The 20,276-nt window shown below is 48.1% G+C and overlaps 1 protein-coding gene across 1 annotated transcript in view; it reads right to left on the reverse strand.

Annotated features, from left to right (window-relative positions):
* Nucleotides 1-20,276, reverse strand: part of rab3da (RAB3D, member RAS oncogene family, a) — a 62,826-nt gene that overhangs the window by 32,393 nt on the left and 10,157 nt on the right. The window lies entirely within an intron of this gene.

Below are 20,276 nucleotides of genomic sequence, written 5' to 3' on the forward strand. Positions count from 1 at the left end.
GGGGAGAGGAGCAGAACTTCGTGGGCAGAAGAGATGTGGCAGTGAGTTAAATCCTAAATAAAAACCGAACATCTGCAGTTCTTTCAGTTTTTATTTGGTTCCCTTTTTAAGTAGGGCTCTATCTACAGCGTTACACCTAACATTGAAATCCTAACTTTGTGCAGCACAATTCAGTTAATTACAGAAAATTTACAGCACAGCAATAGACCACTTTAAAACAAAACACAACACGAGGAAACTTTGTTTTAATACACCATCAGTTAGGATCTGGACTGTCCAAGCCGAGAGTGTGCGGTGGAAGTAGATTTAATCAAAGCTTTAAACAAGAGCTTGAGAATTAGCCAACAAGAAAATAAATGGCAGAGCGATGGAGAAAAGGCAGGGAATTGAAACGAGCCAATCTGCTCTAGTAGAGAGGCAGCGCAGACAAGACAGCTGAATGGCCACCACATGTGCTACAGCGACGTATTCAGCCCAACTGATCCATTGCAGTGTTACACTCCACACCAACCTCCCACACCGTTCATCATCTAACCGCAGCAGCAAACCCTTTTAATCTTTTCTCCCTCAAGCAATTGTCCAGCTTTCACCCCATTTGGTTTGACTGAGAGTACAGCAGATTTCACTGAAGTCTAGTTCCCCAACAGGGGCAAACCGTGGGTCCTCTCCCATTACGGACCAGGCCAGGCCCCCTCAAAGTATTTGAAGAAGGTGACCCAGACCCTAACTATTTCTTATTTTAAAGGCAGATGTGTTCCAGATACAATACAACTGGTCAAACTACTCAACATCAAGCAAAACACAATTCATTCGAATGCTATAGATAAAATACAACAAGAAAGCAGAACTTAGAGCAACTCTATTGGAAAATGTGCAGGGTAGGTGGATTGGCCATGCTAAATTGCCCATAGTGTTCCGGGTGATGGGTCTGGGTGGGATGCTTCAAGGGGCGGTGTGGACTTGTTGGGCTGAAGGGCCTGTTTCCACACAGTGTGGAATCTAATCTAATCAATAGAGTAACATCCCACAAACACACCCTTTAGCAAAAAAAAAGTAAATTCAGAAATCAGATTTTCTCACATGCATCGCCCACCGTAGGAAGAGAAATCCTAGCTCCTAGATGTAACTGAGAGAGAGGGAAAACAGCTTCTATTTGTTCAAAACTACAACAGCTTTTGCTGAATCGAAAAGCTAAAAGCAAAACCTATAAATCCTGGTCTGTGACAGTTGGCCACACCCATCCAGGCTGCTTCTATTGTTCCAACTTTTTAAAAAATCCTTAAGGTATCACAAAGGCTGTTCATATCACCACAAGCCTCTTGGCCATTCTTGTTCAATCTCTCTGTTAAAAGAAACCAGGACAAAATACACCTCTTAAAGCCACAGCATCGTCACACTTCCAATCCTCTTTGTTTATCTTTGTCTGGTAAAAACGATGACTACTATCAAGGTTCAGCCAATCAAGTAACAAGCATTATGGATGTACTTTCTGATTAGTGCGGGAAGACTGGGTGCCATAGCAATGGACACATGAGGTGATCAATGATGGGAGAGTAGGGGTTATGGATAAGTTGGCAATAAGACATCATGTGATGAAACCCCCAGGGGCACAAAGTTGACAACACTTGCTCCTATTTGAGAGAAGCTGGCTAAAACAATCTTATCCCAACACCTATACAGCCTGCCCCCAACCCTGTCAGGTGACAAAGACCGCACAGAATTATTCAACTCCAACAATACTTCCTTGTTCTCCATTCCACGTCACATCAAAGCACCAACGCATTTGTTGGAACAATCCCATTAAATGAAAGTATTACTGTCGGCTTCTATTTCTTTTAATCAGGATTGACAAGAAATTTCATTTTTATTCATTCACAGAACGTATACACCTCAGCTCGGCCAGCATTTATTGCCCAGCCACCAGTTAAGAGTCAGCTGCATTGCTGTGGGTCTGGAGTCACATGTAATATAAGGACAGCCATTTCCTTCCCTAAAAGATATGAGTGAACCCATTGACAATGTCAGGTATGGTCTTAATTCCAAATTCCAAGGCAAGATTTGAACTCACATTCCTGGAATAATACCTGGATTAATACTGTAGTGATAATACCACTAGACCATCACCTTTCCCACTTGACACTCAAAGATGGGCTTGAAGAACAGCCTCCAGCTGTGGAGAACAATGAAAATATAGTGTGCCACACTTCTGCCTCCTGACCAGGGACACCTAGTCTTTCACAAACCTACATGTGGCTTGTGATGTCAGCTAATGCTGCAATGAGCGGCTCTCTACCTGCACAGGAAGGTCAGGGGTTCAAGTCCCACTCCAGAGAATGGGTCGCCATAACCACGTGGACATTGTCAGGGCAGTACTGAGGGACTGCTGCCCTGCCGCATTCAGCAAAGACATCAAATGAGACCAGAGATAATGGGAACTGCAGATGCTGGAGAATCCAAGGTAATAAGGTGTAGAGCTGGATGAACACAGCAAACCAAGCAGCATCTCAGGAGCACAAAAGCTGACGTTTCGAGCCTAGGCCCTTCATCAGAAAATGTCTAGGCCCAAAACGTCAGCTTTCCTGCTCCTCTGATGCTGCTTGGCCTGCTGTGTTCATCCAGCTCCACACTTTGTTACATCAAATGTGACAGTGGCTACCTCATTTTTTGAAAAAAATCTTGTGGATTCTGAAGAAGAAGGAGGGAGATGCCACTGGAGTCCATTAGAGTATATATCACCACCAGCCAGCCCTTCCCATGTCACAAAAACTCACTACCTGCGATTTGTGGGGATGTGCTAAGAGGGGAAGCACGGTGGCTCAGTGGTTAGCACTGCAATCTCACAGCACCAGCAGCCCAGGTTCAATTCCAGCCGGGGGTGTCTGTCTGTGTGGAGTTTGCATGTTCTCCCCACATCTGCATGGGTTTCCTCCAGGTGCTCTGGTTTCCTCCCACAGTCCAAAGATGTGCAGGTTAGGTGGATTGGCCATGCTAAATTACTCATAGTGTTCAGGGTGTGTCGCTTAGGTGGATTATAGGGGGAATGGGTCTGGGTGGGATACTCTGAGGGTCAGTGTGCCCATGTTGGGCCAAAGGGCCTGTTTCCACACTGTAGGGATTCTAATTCAAATATAAATTATCTGTCCTGCTCACTGCATGACCACAGTTTGAGTGTACCTTCTTGGCTAAGGATTTGGGATGGTGCTAAACAAATGCAATTTATTTTTCCTTCACATCTGTTAAGGCCCACCACAATGTCCTCATCACAGACAAGATTGGTTAACTAAAAGCTTTCTTGGAGTCATTCTGGACCCACAACTCTGTTTCTCTCTCCAGCGTTGCTGCCAGATCTGCTGAGTTTCTTCAGCAGTTTTCAAATTTCATTTTTCTTTCTTTGTTCTTTGACAGGACATGGGCACCACTGAAGGATATTTGTTGCCCTCAACTGAAAGGCTTTCTAGGAGTCAACTGTATCCACAGTCCGAGTTAGGGCTTACATGTGACTCCAGACCCACAGCAATGTGGTTGACTCTTAACTGCCCTCTGGGCAATTAGGAATGGGCAATAAATGCTGCCCTAGCCAGCGATGCCCTCATCCCATGAATAGAATAAAATAAAAAGAGAGAGATATTTTCTTCCCTGGTATATTTAAAAGCTGCCCACTTCCCTGCTTGGTCACTGCTGCTCTCCCCTGCTGTCTGAGAGAGCTGTGCAGGTCAGGAAGGCTTCAAGGCTAGTTAGTGCTGGTTAGTGAGAATGTTATGGGAATATCTATCCAGAGGCCCAGAATGAAGGTCAAAGTTACCTGGGTTCAGATCCCACCACAGTAATCGAACTTTTACACTGGTCTCCCAACTGTAGGAAAGATGTTATTGAACTTGAAAGGGTGCAAAAAAGATGTTGCTAGGATTGGAGGGTTCGAGCTACAGGGTGAGGCTGAATAGGCTGGGGCTATTTTCCCTGGGATATTGGAGGCTAAAGGGAGATCTTATAGAGGTTTATTAACTCATGAGGGGCACGGATAGGGTGAATAGTCAAGGTCTTTATCACAGGTGGGGGAATCCAAAACTAGAGGGCAAAGGTTTAAGGTGAGAGGGGAAAGATTTAAAAGGGACCTAAGGGGCAACTTTTTCACACAGAGGGTGGAGTGTGTATGGAATGAGCTGCCAGAGGAAGGGGTGGAGGCTGGTACAATTACAACATTTAAAGGGCATCTGGATGGGTATAGGAGTAGGATGTGCTTAGAGGGCTATGGGCCTAATGTTGGCAAATGGGACTAGATTAATTTAGGATATCCAGTTGGCATGGATGAGTTGGACCGAAGTGTCTGTTTTCATGCTGTACATCTCCATGATTCTATTGTGTGATTTGAATTCACTTAATAAATGTGGAACTGAAAGTTAGTCTCCATTAATGGTGACCTTCGCACCCACAGAAAGTGTGTTCTGAAGGAAGGCGCTCCTGACTCTCAGCCAAGACCCTGCAGCAGGACCAGAGCCCCTGGCCTTCTGTCTCACCGGCAATGGATTCCTCATAAACCAGGAGTAACTGGCCTTTCTCAGGGCTGAAACATTCAGTGTTTGAAAAGTGGTCTTTGGAAAGACCTCAGGAAACTGGCGGTGAGGGATTTCGAATCCTGCTGTTTGGGAACTGCAATTTAAGTGAGTTATTATTTAGCCAGTGTATGTTTGCTGTGGAAATGAGGTAGGCGTCCCACACAATACATGTTGTTTACTTTCACTTTGAAGGGCCCAGTTAATGGCCTGGTCTTGATTGCACTGTAATATAGTCACAGGATGGAAAGCACTCTGCATCGATGAAAGGCGGCTTCACCAGGAAACCACTGGGTGCATTCAACCCAAACAAGTGGAAGTTCTCCAAACAAAACCAAACCGGTACTCTGCATGCAATACATTCCATTCAGATTCGGAGGTCCTGTTAACTTGGCCGAGGCATAATCCACACTTTAGTATGGACTCCACCCCTCATTTCTACATCCACCAGCAACATAAGCTCTTCTTTTGAAAGCCTGATTGCAGACACACACGGTCAAAATTGGGCCATTGGGTCAAAATTCCTACAGCTCCCCCTCCAATAGAACTGTTCTTTCACTCCATGATGGCAGCAGTTCAAAAACATGGGAACAGGAGGAAGCTGTTCAGCCCAGCAAACCTAGCCCACCATTCATTGACATCGTGGCTGATCTGTGGCCTAGCTCCATAAACCTGCCCTAATATCTTTGCTTTGCAATACTTTCTCCTCCTCAGATTTAAAATCAACAACTGATCCAGCTTCCATTGCCTTCGGTGGAAGACAACTCCAAAACTCTCCAGTCTTTTGTGTGTAGAAATGCTTCCTAACATCTCTCCTGAATTGTCTGGCCGTCATTCTCAGACTACACCCCCTACAATTCCCAACCAGTGGAAATAGTTTGACATTTTCCTCTCCTGTCTTTTCTAGTTAATATCCTGAATACTTCAGTCAGATCACCCCTTTATCCTCCTAAATTCCAGAGAAACTGGTCTAATTTGTATAATCTCTTTTTATGACTTAACCCCTGAAGTCCAGGTATCAATTCTTGCAAACCTACATTGTACTCCCTCCAAGGCCAATATATCCTTGCTAAAGTGTGGTACCCAGATCCGCTCACAGTTTTGCAAGTGGGCTCTAACCAGAGTTTTGATTAACTGCACCATGACTTCTGCATCCTTGTCCTCTCGATATAAAAAATCCAGCATTGCACTAGCTTTTGAGTCATTTCTAGACCTGGTTATGACATTTTAAAAGATCTAAGCACCTGAATCCCTTTAGTCTTGTTGGACATTCACTCTGTTTAACTTCAACATGTGTTTTGTAGCATCCCTACAGTGTGGAAACAGGCCATTCAGCCCATCAAGTCCATGCCGACTGTCCTGACAGCATCCCACTCAGACTCATCCCACTACTCTATCCCTGTAAACTTACATTTCCCATGGCTAATCCACGTAACCTGCACATATTTGGATTGTGGGAGGAACAGACACAGGGAGAATGTGCAAATTCCACACAGACCTGTCACCCATGGGTGGAATGGAACCTGTGGCCCTGGTGCTGTGAGACTAACCACTGAGTCCCTGTGGCATACCATCCACAAAGTGCTCTAATCTATTCTTTCTTGGTCCAAAACAGATAGCCTCACACTTGCTCACATTGAACTCCATCTGTCATAGTTTGCCCATTCACTTGGTCTATTGACATCCCTTTGAAATTTTATACAATCATCAACACTGCCTAAAGTGCCACCTTACTTTGTGTTGCTAGCAAACTTGGAGATATGACTTTCAATGTCATTATCTAAGTTGTTAATAAATAATATAAATAATTGAGGCCCTAACTCTGATCCTTGTGGGACACCACTGGTCACATCCTGCCAATTTGAGAATCTACCCATTATCCATACTTTCTGTCACCTACCCTTCAACCAATCTCCCAGCCATGACACTAATTTTCCTTCAGTTCCGTGGGCTTCCATCTCAGTTAATAGTCTCTTCTGTGGGGGCATTATCAATTGCCATCTGGAAATCCACATAAACAAGAACCACAGACATTTCCCTGACCACTACCTTGGTCACCTCTTTGAAAACTACATTAGGTAGGTCATGGGCCTTACAAATCTGTTATAAACCCATGCTGGCTTTCCCTGACTGGCTGAAAATTTCAAACGTGTTCAGTTACTGCCATCCTTGATTATAAACTCCAACAGGTTTCCCATCACAGGTGTTAGGCTAAGTGCTTTGCAATGTTCTGCTCTGTAAAATGATGTTTTCTTTCTTTCACTGTTCTTAAAAAGTAGAGTGACATGTACAATTTTCCAATCCAGAGGGATGACTGCTGTATCTGGGGGACTCCGAAAGATGGTCGGCACAACATCGTGGGCTGAAGGGCCTGTTCTGTGCTGTACTGTTCTATGTTCTATGTTCTATTACAGCGAGGATGTCTACAATGCGCTCCCTGACTTCCTTTGACACCCTCGGACAGAAACCATCAGGTCCCAGGGATTTAACACTCTTTAATTCCATTAATTTCCTTATTATTCATGCTTTACTTTGATTAATTTTATTCAGTCATTGTTCCCAATCCAAAATTAGTTTCCTTGGTTATTCCAGTAAGCTATCTTCCTTTTTTACTATAAATACTGAGTCATGTCAGCTATTTCCCCATAGTCATTGATCATATCCGCACAATTAGTCTTTCATGGGTCATCATTGCTCCTGACCATCCCCTTTCCCTCTATGTAACTGTAACATTTCTTCTGACCGATTGATATCCCTGGCAAATTTCCTTCTATAATCCTTTCTAGTAGTTCTTACTGGCTGCTTCCCCATTCAGCAGGGTCTGTGCTGTTTTTGTTTTGCATTTTGTAAGTCCTTTCTTTTAGTTTTCTGCTGTCCCCTTTACTCGTACATACCTTTTTTCTCCTGTAATGTACAGCTTTTGCAATTCGGGTGTATGAATTGGTTTTGTACTAGTGTTAAATGTCTCTTTAAACATCCTCGCACTGTTCTTCAGTTGTTCTACCCAGTAGCAGGTTTTCCCAATTTACTGTCGACAGTCTCCGTCTCATCTCATTAAAATTGGGCTTCTCTAAATCTAAAACACTAGTGGACTGGTGCACACTTTTCACTTTCAAATGCGACACTGAACTCTATCATGTTCTGAGCATTACTTTTGATCAATGTTCTTGCGCAATTAGATTACTAATTAAATTTAGCTCATTAATAAATCCAATATTGCTTGTCTCCTTGTTGTTTCCAGGACATGCGTCAGCAAAATGAAGGAGCTGGTCATTGACTTCAGGAAGTGGAGTGGACGACACGCCCCTGTCTGCATCAATGGTGCTGAGATGGAGAGCGTCAAGTTCCTAGCAGTAAAGATCACCAGCAACCTGGTGCACCACACCGATGCTACGGTCTAGAAAGCACAACATTGCCTCTACTTCCTCAGGAGGCTAAGGAAATTCAGCATGCCTACAAGGACTCCAACCAATTTTTATAGGATGCTTTCTACTGTGCATCTGTTTGGAAACATCATGGCAATGGTATGGTAACTACTCTTCTCAAGATTGCAAGAAACTAGAGAGTTGTGAACACAGCCCAGTCCATCACACAAACCAGTCTTCCATCCATTGACTCCATCTATACTTACCGTGCCTTGGGAAAGCAGCCAACATAATCAAAGACACTCCCAAGCCCGTTATACTCTCTTTCATCGTCTTCCATTGGGCAGAAGATACAAAAGTTTGAAAACACGTACCAATACATTCAAGAATAGCTCTTTCCCCATGGTTAGCAGACTTCTGAATGAACCTCTCAAATGTTAATTCTGATCTCCCTCTATCTGTGCCTTCTCTGCAGCTGTAACACTGTATTCTCACCCTGCTGTGCTACCATGAAGCACTTTGTACGGTGCAATCTGCCTGTATAGCATGCAAAACAACACTTTTCACTGTAGCACGGTACATGTGACAACAATAAATCAAAATCCAATCAGACAGACTCCAGAAATTCACTACCTTTCTGACAGGCGCTGGCCTGGCTCTCCCAATCTAGGTTAAAGTTAAAATCCCCCATTAAAAGTATTCTTGCTTTGCGATGCACTTGCCTAATTTCTGCCTTTATACAATCCAGCACTTCATACTGTTGCTCAGTTCCACCCATACAGTCTCCTCTGAATGCCTTAGCCTCATCATAACCTCGCTCCACACTGGTTCAAATCAGTAAGGCCATTCCACCTCCTCCACCATTTTCCCTGTCTGTCCTGTAGCTGTGATAACCCGATGTACATTTAGCTCCCAATCCCAGACCATCCTGCAGCCATATCTCAGTGATGGCTGCAATTTCTTAATCCCCAATTTGAGTTTGTGCCCGCAGGCCAGTAAATTTACTCCTCACACTCCATGCTTTTGTATATTGAACTGTTATTCTGATCAAACACTGTAACCTGTCCCTCACTAATGTCCTTTAGGGAAGGAAATTGCCAATCTTACCTGGTCTGTTCTATATGAGACTCCAGACCCACAGCAATACAGTTGGCTCTTAAGTGCCCTCTGGCTAATTAGGGATGTGCAACAAATAGGCCTAGCCAGCAATGCCCTCATCTTTTGAATGAATAATAAAAAAAATACATGCTTTTATTTCTTGCTTATTGTTTCGCTCTTCCAGTTTCATTACACACTTTTGATAGTTTTGCCATTCCCTGCTGTACCTGAAGTCAGATCCCAGACTGTTTCTTTACTCTCTTTCCTGTTACTAGATTTTGAAACAGTATTGATTTGCCTGTTCCATGAAATCATAGTATCCCTACAGCGCAAAGAGAGGCCATTCAGCCATCAAGTACCCACTGATCCTCTAAAGCGTATCCCACCCAGATCCACAAATCCCTACCCCTCCCATCCCCGTATTGACCCCGCCTAATCCACGCAGACACGGGGAGAATGTGCAAACTCCACACAGACAGACAGTCACCCGAGGGTGGGATTGAACCTGGGTCCCTGGCACTGAGAGGCCGCAGTGCTAACTGCCGAGCCACCATGGTTTCATGGTCATCATTAGACTCTTAATTCTAGATTTTTATTGGATGCAAAGTTCACTATTGCCATAGTGGGATTTCAACCAGGTCCCCAGAACATTACCTGGACCTCTGGATTAATACTCTAGCAATAATACCACTAGGCCAGTGCATTCCTACAGGACCATGCAGAGGGACTCCAGGCCAAATTGGCAAGTGCGCCAATGCCTGAACACATCTTCTCTGCAGGGCTGAGTGTGGCACAGCAGCCTAGCTTCTTACATAAACAGCAAGAAGAATTACTGACACCAGAAGGAACTAAACCATGAGTTAATGAAGTCTGTCATACACTCACACACTGAGCTAGCAAAGGTGGAATCACTGGCCAGTATTTTATCAGCAGTTGCTTGGTACGGTTGATCAATTCTAACGCTCTTAAAGCACTCACTTACAGAAAATTCCAGCAGCCATCTATCTTGGCTCAGCTACAGCTCGGAGTGTGGGCATTTAAAACAGCAGCCCCGAAACAACAGCACGGCTAGGAGGATTTAAAAAAGGAGGCATGACCTAACTGGAAGTCTCTCAGGCAGCTTGTCGAGGGTCTTTCATTGTAGACGGAGATGGGGTGATTTTTGTTTTCTTGCTCAATAGAGCCAAGTCTGTGGAACATTCCTCCCCAGATACGGGTTCAATCAATACTTTTATGAATACTTAATAAGACAGAGGGTCAAAGGTTATCAGAGGTAGGTAGGAAAATTGGAGAGAAGGCCACAAACAGATCAGCAGTGTCATACTTTTAAGGTCTTAGCGGTCAAATTGAACAGCAAAGCAGTTCCGGAGGGCAGAATGGCCTATCCCTACGCCTAATCCATTTGTTTGGGCAGCACGCTGGCTCAGTGGTTCGCACTGCTACCTCACAGCACCAGAGACCCAGGTTCACTCCCACCCTTTGGTGTCTGTCTGTGTGGAGTTTGTACATTCTCCCCATGTCTGCATGGGGTTTCTTCTGGGTGGTCAAGGTTCGTCCAAAAGTCCAAAGATGTGCAGGTTAGGGAGGATTGGCCGTACTAAATTGCGCTACAGCGTCCAGGGATGTGCAAGTTAGGTGGGTAGCCATGGAAAACGCAGGATTACAGAACAGGTTGGGGGGTAGGCCTGGGTGGGATGAATTTCAGAGGATCAGAGCGGACGCAATGGGCTGCCTGGCCTGCTTCCACACTGTAAGGATTCAATGATGTTTGGAATTATCTGTTGAAATCTGTCCTGGGGTCAGTGGAAAGGGGATATCTTCAAAATTAGGAGCTGATACAGGAAGGGCAAAAGGAGCCAAAACATTTGGTGTATTTAAGAATTAAATTGTTGCATCATGGGACGGGCAGCTTTCAAGGAAATGGCAAAAATTGCAGGAACTAATTATTTCAGACAGCCAGCACCAGAATGATGGGCTGCAATCAACCCTCTGAAGAGTATCCCACAACCCCTGCCCTACAAACCTGCATTTCCCACATCAAACCCACCTAGCCTACACATCCCTGGACACTATGGGTAATTTCTACAGCCTGACCTAACCTGCACATCTTTGGACTGTGGAAGGAAGCTGGAGCACCCGGAGGAAATCCACACAGACAAGGGGAGAATGTGCAAACTCCTCACAGACAGTCACCAGAGGGTGGAATCGAACACAGGTCCCTGGTTCAGTGAGACAGCAGTGCAAGCCCCTGAGCCACGGCTGATGGACTGAATAGCCTACACCTGCTCCTACTCCCTATGACAGTAACAGGTTGTTTGACTGGGCAACACAGTTGTAGGTTCAGTGATAAAACTTCTCGGAATATAATCTGACCAGAGTTGGATCCTTCTGGGGAAGTTTAAGGACACAGATATTGCTTTAGGCAGCTTCTCACACGTATCCATGTTGGTTCTGAGGCTGCATATTTTGAAATGGAATCCGAGTCAAACTCAGAAGTTTACTGTCCAAATCTTTTAAAGATCCCACTTAGCAGGGACCCAACCTCCAACTCACTTGCTCTGTTCTGGCAATACTTAGAGGAGCTGTATAACCCTAAAGCTAACCCTATCATACAAACACACTGCCCCAGTTCATTCTTCTCGACAAATTAATCTTCTGAAATTGAATCAGTTGTTGCCCAGAACTCTATTAAACAGATACTTAGCAACACGCTGGGAACAGTAATAGAACAGCACAATATCACTGCATCTAACACCACTAAAACCTTATGATTTTGAAAGGAAATGTATCCAGAATGGACAATGGGGCATTTACAACTGTGCCAACTTTTGGCACCCAAAATAAAGATTTACCTATCACACAAATGAGCCATGTGATATATGAATTTCAGTGCCAGTATGATGACAGATACTTAACTGTAAATCCCACTGACGGGTCAATCATTTCTCTTCGGTTATTCATGACAGAAGCAGTACTAATTAAACTCAGTCCATGCTCCATCGCTCAGAACATAACTTCCAGTAGTGCTGTGATTGGACAACACTTGCTAAGTAATTTAGACTGCGCTCAGAATCACACTAACAACCAATTTAAGATTATCAGTTGGGCTCAAGGTATTGCTCAGTTGTGTGTGCTGGAAACATACACAGGGCCCTGTCATTTGCAAACAGGATCATGAAGTATAGATGAGGTTTGATATTCTTGCGAATCTGTCCAGACGCCGTGCAAGATGCAAAGCTTCAACAGCATGTTTCATAGAAATACAGAAGATAGGAGCAGGAGGACGCCATTCGATGCTGCTCCGCCATTCATCATGATTACGGCTGATTGTCCAACTCAGGAGCCTAATCCTGCTTTCATCCCGTAACCTTTGCTCCCATTTGCCTGAAGTGCTGTATCTAGCTGCTTCTTGAATACATTCAATATTTTGGTATCAACTACTTCCTGTGGTAATGAATTCCACAGGCTCACCACTCTTGGGTGAAGAAATGTCTCCTTATCTCTGACCTAAATGATCTACCCCGAATCTTCACACTATTTTGTGATAGCAATACACAAGTTTGGTATCATCATCAAGCAGCTACTTGCATTTGTAACAAATTGTATTTGTGGATGTGAGTTTGCTCGCTGAGCTGGAAGGTTAGTTTTCAGACGTTTTGACACCATTCTAGGTAACATCATCAGTGAGCCTCCGACGAAGCGCTGGTGTTATGTCCCGCTTTCTATTTATCTGATTAGGTTTCCTTGGGTTGGTGATGTCATTTCCTGCATTGGTGATGTCATTTCCTGTTCTTTTCCTCAGGGGATGGTAGATTGGCTCCAAATCAATGTGTTTGTTGATGAAGTTCCGGTTGGAATGCCATGCTTCTAGGAATTCTCATGCGTGTCTCTGTTTGGCTTGTCCTAGGATGGATGTGTTTTCCCAATCAAAGTGGTGTCCTTCCTTATCTGTATGTAAGGATACGAGTGATAGTGGGTCATGTCGTTTTGTGGCTAGTTGATGTTCATGTATCCTGGTGGCTAGACTACCAAAAATTCACAAACCAGGAGCCCCCCCTCAGACCCATACTATCGCTACCTGGGACACCAACCTACAGATTAGCCAAGGAACTACACCAAAGACTAAAACACCTAGTAGAAGACTCCCGCCACTCCATTCGCTCCACCCAAGTATTCCTGAACACCAAAGACACCAAGATAGAAGAGGATGAAATAATGGTCTCCTTTGACGTAACAGCCCTGTTCACATCCATCAACATCAACCTGGCCAAAGAAACACTGACTACACTATTAGAAGAACTGAAGACACATACACCAGACACCACCAACCTCATCAGCAAGGACAACATCATCAAGCTAGTGGACCTATGCCTCACCACCCACTTCACTTTCAATAACAAAACCTACAGACAAACCAACGGTACACCCATGGGATCTCCGATATCAGGGTTCTTAGCAGAGGCAGTAATGCAGAGACTCGAACAAACAGCTCTGCCAATCATCCAAACCAAACTTTGGGTCCTCTACGTGGATGACACCTTTGTCAACACTAAACAAAACAAATTAGAGGAAACCTTCAAGACCATCAATAATACCCTTTTACTGGCATAACATTCACAAAAGAGGAGGAAAACAACACCAAACTGCCATTCCTAGATGTCACAGTAGAGCGAACAGCCAATGGGGAACTTCAAACCAGCGTCTACAGGAAAACAACACATACGGACCAAATACCGAACTACAGGAGCAACCATCCCAACACCCACAAACGAAGCTGCATTAGAACATTATTCCAACGAGCCACCACACACTGCAGCACAGAGGAACTACGCAGAGCAGAGGAAAATCACCTATACAGCGTATTCAAAAAGAATGGGTACCCTATGAACACCGTCTGCTGATTTCTCAGCAACAAACCCAAACAAACAGACAAAACGGGCCCAGAAACCATAACCACTCTCCCCTACATCAAAGACATTTCCAAAATGACTGCCAGACTACTCGGACCTCTTGGCATCAGGGTAGCCCACAAACCCACCAACACACTAAAACAGCAGCTAATGAGCTTAAAAGACCCTATACAGGCAACAAGCAAAACGAACGTCATCTACAAAATACCTTGCAAGAACTGTGACAAACACTACATTGGACAAACTGGCAGAAAGCTAGCCACCAGGATACATGAACATCAACTAGCCACAAAACGACATGACCCACTATCACTCGCATCCTTACATACAGATGAGGAAGGACACCACTTTGATTGGGACAACACATCCATCCTAGGACAAGTCAAACAGAGACATGCACGAGAATTCCTAGAAGCATGGCATTCCAACCGGAACTCCATCAACAAACACATTGACTTGGAGCCAATCTACCATCCCCTGAGAAAAAGAACAGGAAATGACATCACCAATGCAGGAAATGACATCACCAACCCAAGGCAACCTAATCAGATAAATAGAAAGCGGGCCATAACACCAGCACTTCGTCGGAGGCTCACAGATGATGTTACCTAGAATGGTGACAAAATGTCTGGGAACAAACCGGCAAGCTCAGTGAACTAGCTTACATCTTGAACACAATAAAGACCCACTCTCTTGTGGACCGAGAGGAGGAGAGTGCTATCTTGGAGGTGAAAGGAAGACGTCAGGTTGGCTGTGCACCCTTGCAACCAGTGGATCTTAATGCTGGCTTCGGCCTAACGCTGGTTCAGGGGAGCAGCCAACCTGCAACGATGGCTGCGGCAAGTGCTCGTGCCCCAGGTCAGGGGGTCCAGAACACCATCCGTGTTTCCGTGAAGAAGGTGGATGAAGGTGCACCTGTGGACCGCACCTTATTCGTGAAGAGGGTCCTGTTGGACTGTTGTGGGTTCGCTGCTGCGGACATTTACTGCCTGCAGGATTTCCCCGGAGGAGGTTTTTACGATGTGACCTTCAGGAGTGCCAAGCTTTGCGAGCGCTTCCTGGAGGTTTTCAAGGAGAAAGGAGGTGAGGGCCCCCTCTCTGTATTGACCGCTGTCCCGCTGTTTGTGATGCCAGCACAGAGGAGCCGTATCGTGACTGTGCATATGTACAAGCCGCATGTGCCAGCAGTTGATGTCCTGACCTTCCCCGGAAGGTATGTGAAGGTGGAAGGGGACCTAACTGACATCATGGACCCCTTTGTCATCTGGACGAGTAAGAGGCAGGTCAAGGTGACGCTGAGGATGGGGGCAGACGGGAATGTCGTACACCCACCGTCCAGCTTTGCGATCGGTGGGAGCAGGGGCTACCTGACCTACGCAGGGCAACCTAAAGTCTGCCATGCCTGTGGTAGGTCAGGTCACGTGGCGGCCGACTGCAAAGCCACGAACTGCAGGGAGGAGGGACACCTTGCAAAGGATTGCCCATGAGAGAGAAGCTGCAACCTTTGCGGGGAAGCGGGCTACTTCTATAGGGCATGCCCGTGGCGGGGTACCACCTACGCCCAGGTCGCCGGCAGGGGAAATGCGGGGCCAGCCCCCCACGGAGGAGAGGAAGGCACCAGGGCCCAGCAAGGACCCCACTAATGTGCAGGGGGGCCAGGCCGTGCAGGAGGGCCCAGCCCCGCAGGATGGGCCCGAGGCCAGCAAAGCACCCCTGCAGGCTCCGATCCCCCCCGACAACCCGGAGCCAATGGAGGCGGCGACAGGCGACCCAGGGGAGTGGACAACAGTCCGGAAAGCGAGGAGGAAGGTGCGTCGACGGGCCCAGGAACCACAACCATCAGGCGGGAAGAGGCAGCTACAGGGAGGCTATGAGAGCTCCTCTGACGAGGAGGATTCGGAGAGGGCCCACCTTTAACTTCTGCTTCGGGTCTCGAGGGGGAAGGAAAGCAGCACCCCGCTTCCAGGTGACAGGAGGCGTCTTGAGGCTACCTCCGACACCGTCAAGTGCCGCTGGAGCACTGGAGGGCCCCCTGGAACTTCCAGGCGGGAAGGAGGAAACAGCGCGTCCCCAGCCTGACCCGGAGCCGGACCCTCCTGCCTCCGCACCCCTGACGGGGGGATGCCACCCGGAAGGCAGCACGGACGGTTTCCTGAGCCCGGAGAGCGTCCAGCAGTTAGCCCAGGGAATGGGCATGAAGGGACAGATGGAGGGGCTGGACCTTGGACTTGGGGAGGGTACTGTGGTCACTGCCCACAATGGGGGTACGAGTTGCGAGCATTAATGTGCGCAGCGTCAAGTCAACCGCAAGATGTGTGTCCACATTGGCCTACCTGACCACCATCAAGGCGGACCTCCTGTTTCTGCAGGAGTGCGGGATACCGCACCTCAGCAGGTACGGGAAATGGTCCGGCGCCTGGACCTTTGGGCCTTCGATCTGGTCGGGGGGTAACGACTGTCGCTCCTCGGGCCTGGCTATTCTGCTGCGGGGGCGCGACTTCACCATCTCTCAAGTTCAGGAGGTGGTGAGGGGTCGCCTCCTAGTGGCTGACGTCACCTACAGGAACGCTCCCCTGAGGCTGATCAACATGCACGCCCCAGTGGTACGGAGTGAGCGGTTGGCCGTCCTGCAACGGCTTCCACCCCTGCTGGCTACGTCCAGGCCGGTCATCCTAGGCGGAGACTTCAACTGCATCATTGATGCAGATGGAAGATCCGGCATGGGGACAGAGGGTGGGGGGAGTCAACTGGACGTCACGTCCAGATTCCTGATGGGCACGGTGAAGGACGCCAAGCTGCTCAACGTCTTCAGCACCCCTGCAGACGGCGCGCAGCAGAGGTACACCTGGTCGCGGCCAGACGGGTCTATCCGCTCAAGGATAGACTTCCTGTTTGTGTCACGGACGTTCTCGGTCAGGTCCACCGGCGTCGAGCCGGTGTTCTTCTCTGACCACTGCCTCCTGCTGGCCGACTGTCACTTACAGGACGACCAGCCGGCCGGCAAGGGGATGTGGAAGCTCAACACGACTCTGTTGACCCCAGAGAACGTCGAGGAGCTTAAGAGGGAGTACGCCGGTTGGAGAACCGTGAAACCCCTCTTTGAGTCTCCAGGCGACTGGTGGGAGACAGTGAACGAGAACATCAAGAGGTTCTTTGTCCTCAAGGGTGTTCAGAAGGCAAGAGAGAGGCGGGGAAAGCTGTCGCGACTCCAGAAAAGGGTGCAGAACCTGCTCCTTCTGCAGTTGATGGGGGTCGATGTCACGGAGGACCTCCGGGAGGTGAGGGGCCAGCAAGCCTCGCTCTTCGCCGCAGAGGCCTCCAGGATAATCTTCCGGTCCAGGGTCCGCTCCGTGGAGCAGGACGAGACGTGCTCGCGTTTCTTCTTTTGGAAGGTGCACAAAGAGAGCTCTGTGCTTAGCCGGCTGAAGGAGGACGATGGCTTGGCGACGTCGTCTCGGCCCGACATTTTGAGGATCAGCAGATCCTTCTATGCCAGACTGTACGACACAAAGCCCACAGACAGCACGGCCTCCGAGTTGTTCCTGTCGTCTATCATGGAGGTCTTAGACGACGGTACGAGGGAGTGGCTGGACCGGCCGATATCCCCGGACGAGCTGGCCAGAGCCCTCAAGTCCTTGCAGAGGAATAGGACTCCCGGAAGCGACGGCTTACCGGTCGAGCTGTATTCCGCTCTGTGGGGCCTGGTCGACCAGGACCTGCTGGAGGTGTACGATGGTGTGCTTTGGGCAGGGGAAATGTGCAAGTCCATGAGGAAGGGCATCATCACCCTCATTTACAAGAGGAAGGGGGAGAGGGAAGAAATTAAGAATTGGCGTCCCGTTTCACTTTTGAACGTGGACTACAAAATCCTGGCCAAGGTCATTGCCAACCAGGTCAGGTCTGTCCTGGAGTCAGTGATTCACCCTGACCAAACCTGTGCTGTGCCAGGCAGAAAGATCACTGAGAGCCTCGCGCTCGTCAGGGATACGATCGCCTACGTACAGGACAGGCGGGTGGATACCTGCCTCGTCAGCCTGGACCAGGAGAAGGCCTTCGACAGGATCTCTCATGCTTATATGAGGGACGTCCTCTCCAAATTGGGGTTCGGGGAGGGCATCTGCAATTGGATCCGGCTGCTCTACGCCAACATCGTTAGCGCAGTCTCGATCAACGGGTGGGAATCAGACAGTTTTCCTGTCAGATCTGGAGTCAGGCAGGGCTGCCCGCTCTCTCCTGCCTTGTTCGTGTGCTGTGTGGAGGCCTTCGCCGCATCCATCAGGAAGGACGTGAGCCTGAAGGGCGTGACCCTCCCAGGCAGCGGAGGCCTTCAGGTCAAGACCTCCCTGTACATGGACGATGTCGCCGTCTTCTGCACCAATCGTCGGTCGGTGAGTAGACTATTGGACATCTGCGGCCAGTTTGAACTGGCCTCGGGTGCCAAAGTCAATAGGGGTAAGAGCGAGGCCATGTTCTTCGGGAACTGGGACGACCGCTCCTTCATCCCCTTCACCGTCAGGACAGACTACCTGAAGGTGCTGGGTGTTTGGTTTGGTGGAGCTGGGGCATGCACTAAGACTTGGGAGGAGCGTATCACCAAACTGAAGCAGAAGCTGGGCAGGTGGACGCTCCGGTCCCTCTCCATCGCGGGTAAGAACCTGGTTGTCAGGTGCGAGGGGCTTTCGGTACTGTTGTATGTGGCGCAGGCCTGGCCTATTCCCCGGACCTGCACCGCTGCGGTCACCCGGGCCATCTTCCACTTCATTTGGGGGTCGAGGACGGACCGGGTCCGCGGGAACACCATGTACAAAGACCTGGGAAATGGGGGAAAGGGCGTACCGAACGCCACCCTCGCCCTGACGGCTACCTTTGTGTGCAGCTGCATCAAGCTGTGCATAGATCCTCAGTATGCAAACACCAAGTGTCACTACTTACTGAGGTTCTACCTGTCCCCGGTGTTGCGAAGGATGGGCCTGGCCTCGTTGCCGCGGAACGCTCCGAGTAGTTGGACCGTTCCATACCACTTGTCCTTCGTGGAGAAATTTTTGAAGGGAAACACCTTTGACCGTCAGGCAGTGATCAGCACGTAGTATCCTCGGGACCCTTCGGGAAAAGGAGAGGGTGGATCCCGTCGTGTGGTTCCCAACGCAGACTGCCAAAGTCATTTGGCAGAATGCCTCATCGCCAGAACTTTCAAACAAGCACAAGGACATTGCTTGGTTGGCGGTGAGAGGGGCTCTGCCAGTGAGATCCTTTATGCATGCCCGGAATCTCTGCACCACCGCTCGCTGCCCTCGAGGTGGCTGCGGGGGGGACGAGACTGTCGATCACCTCCTTCTGGAGGGTGCCTATGCGCAGGAGGTCTGGAGGGGGATGCAGTGGTATTTGTCGAGGTTCGTCCCGAGCAGCTCCGTGATGCGAGACTCCGTGCTCTACGGGCTGTTTCCGGGGACGCACACTGAGACCAACATCAACTGCGCCTGGAGGACCATCGCTGGTGAAAGACGCTCTTTGGTCTGCCCGCAACTTGCTGGTCTGCCAGCTGAAAGAACTGACCCCGACCGAGTGTTGCAGACTGGCGCACTCCAAGGTCCAGGACTACGTGCTGAGGGATGCGCTAAAGCTTGGGGCAGCCGCCGCCAAGGCGCGGTGGGGAAAGACCACCGTATGAGCCCCCTCGTCCAGAAAAGGGAAAAGAACCCTATCTGGTAACTGGGCCCAGCTGGCGCCTTCCCCAACTGGTCAGGGGGCCAACTGGGACTGTGCGGGGTGACGACTGCCGGGGCGGTTTCTTTGCTTTGTTTTTTTTTCTCAGTTTTGTTTTTTTCCTTTAGTTGGTGTACGTACCCCCGGGTAACCCGGAGCGGCTTGCATGACTGGGTAGGTGTATAAATGTTTTATTTTTTGTACATTCTATGAATAAAGTATATTTTTTCAAATAAAAAAAGGTGACAAAACGTCTGAAAATGAACCTTCCAGCTCAGCGAGCAAACTCACATCCAGAACCTCAACCTGAGCTACAAATCTTCTCAAAACTCACTAAATTGTGTTTGTATTTCTATGGAACCTTGAATATAAGATTCCCAGAAACATCTTCCAGCTAATGGAAGCACTTATTCTGAGGGGTACATACCACTTTGATGTTCACTCAAAAGTGCGGTCACCAAGCAAATCTCATTACCCAGGCACTAAGAGATTAATCATCTCCATTGCAGTTGATAACAACAGTCAAATGGTTTTTAAGTAATGCTGCTTGTCAAAAGTTGCATTCAAATTGGAGAATGGTGTCATTGGCTCTGAGTCAGCAGTAAGCACACCTGAGGCAACTGATTCAATGGCATACTTTCATCTGAATC

This window comes from Stegostoma tigrinum, chromosome 35 (assembly GCF_030684315.1).
Source record: "Stegostoma tigrinum isolate sSteTig4 chromosome 35, sSteTig4.hap1, whole genome shotgun sequence".
Classification (NCBI taxonomy): domain Eukaryota; kingdom Metazoa; phylum Chordata; class Chondrichthyes; order Orectolobiformes; family Stegostomatidae; genus Stegostoma; species Stegostoma tigrinum.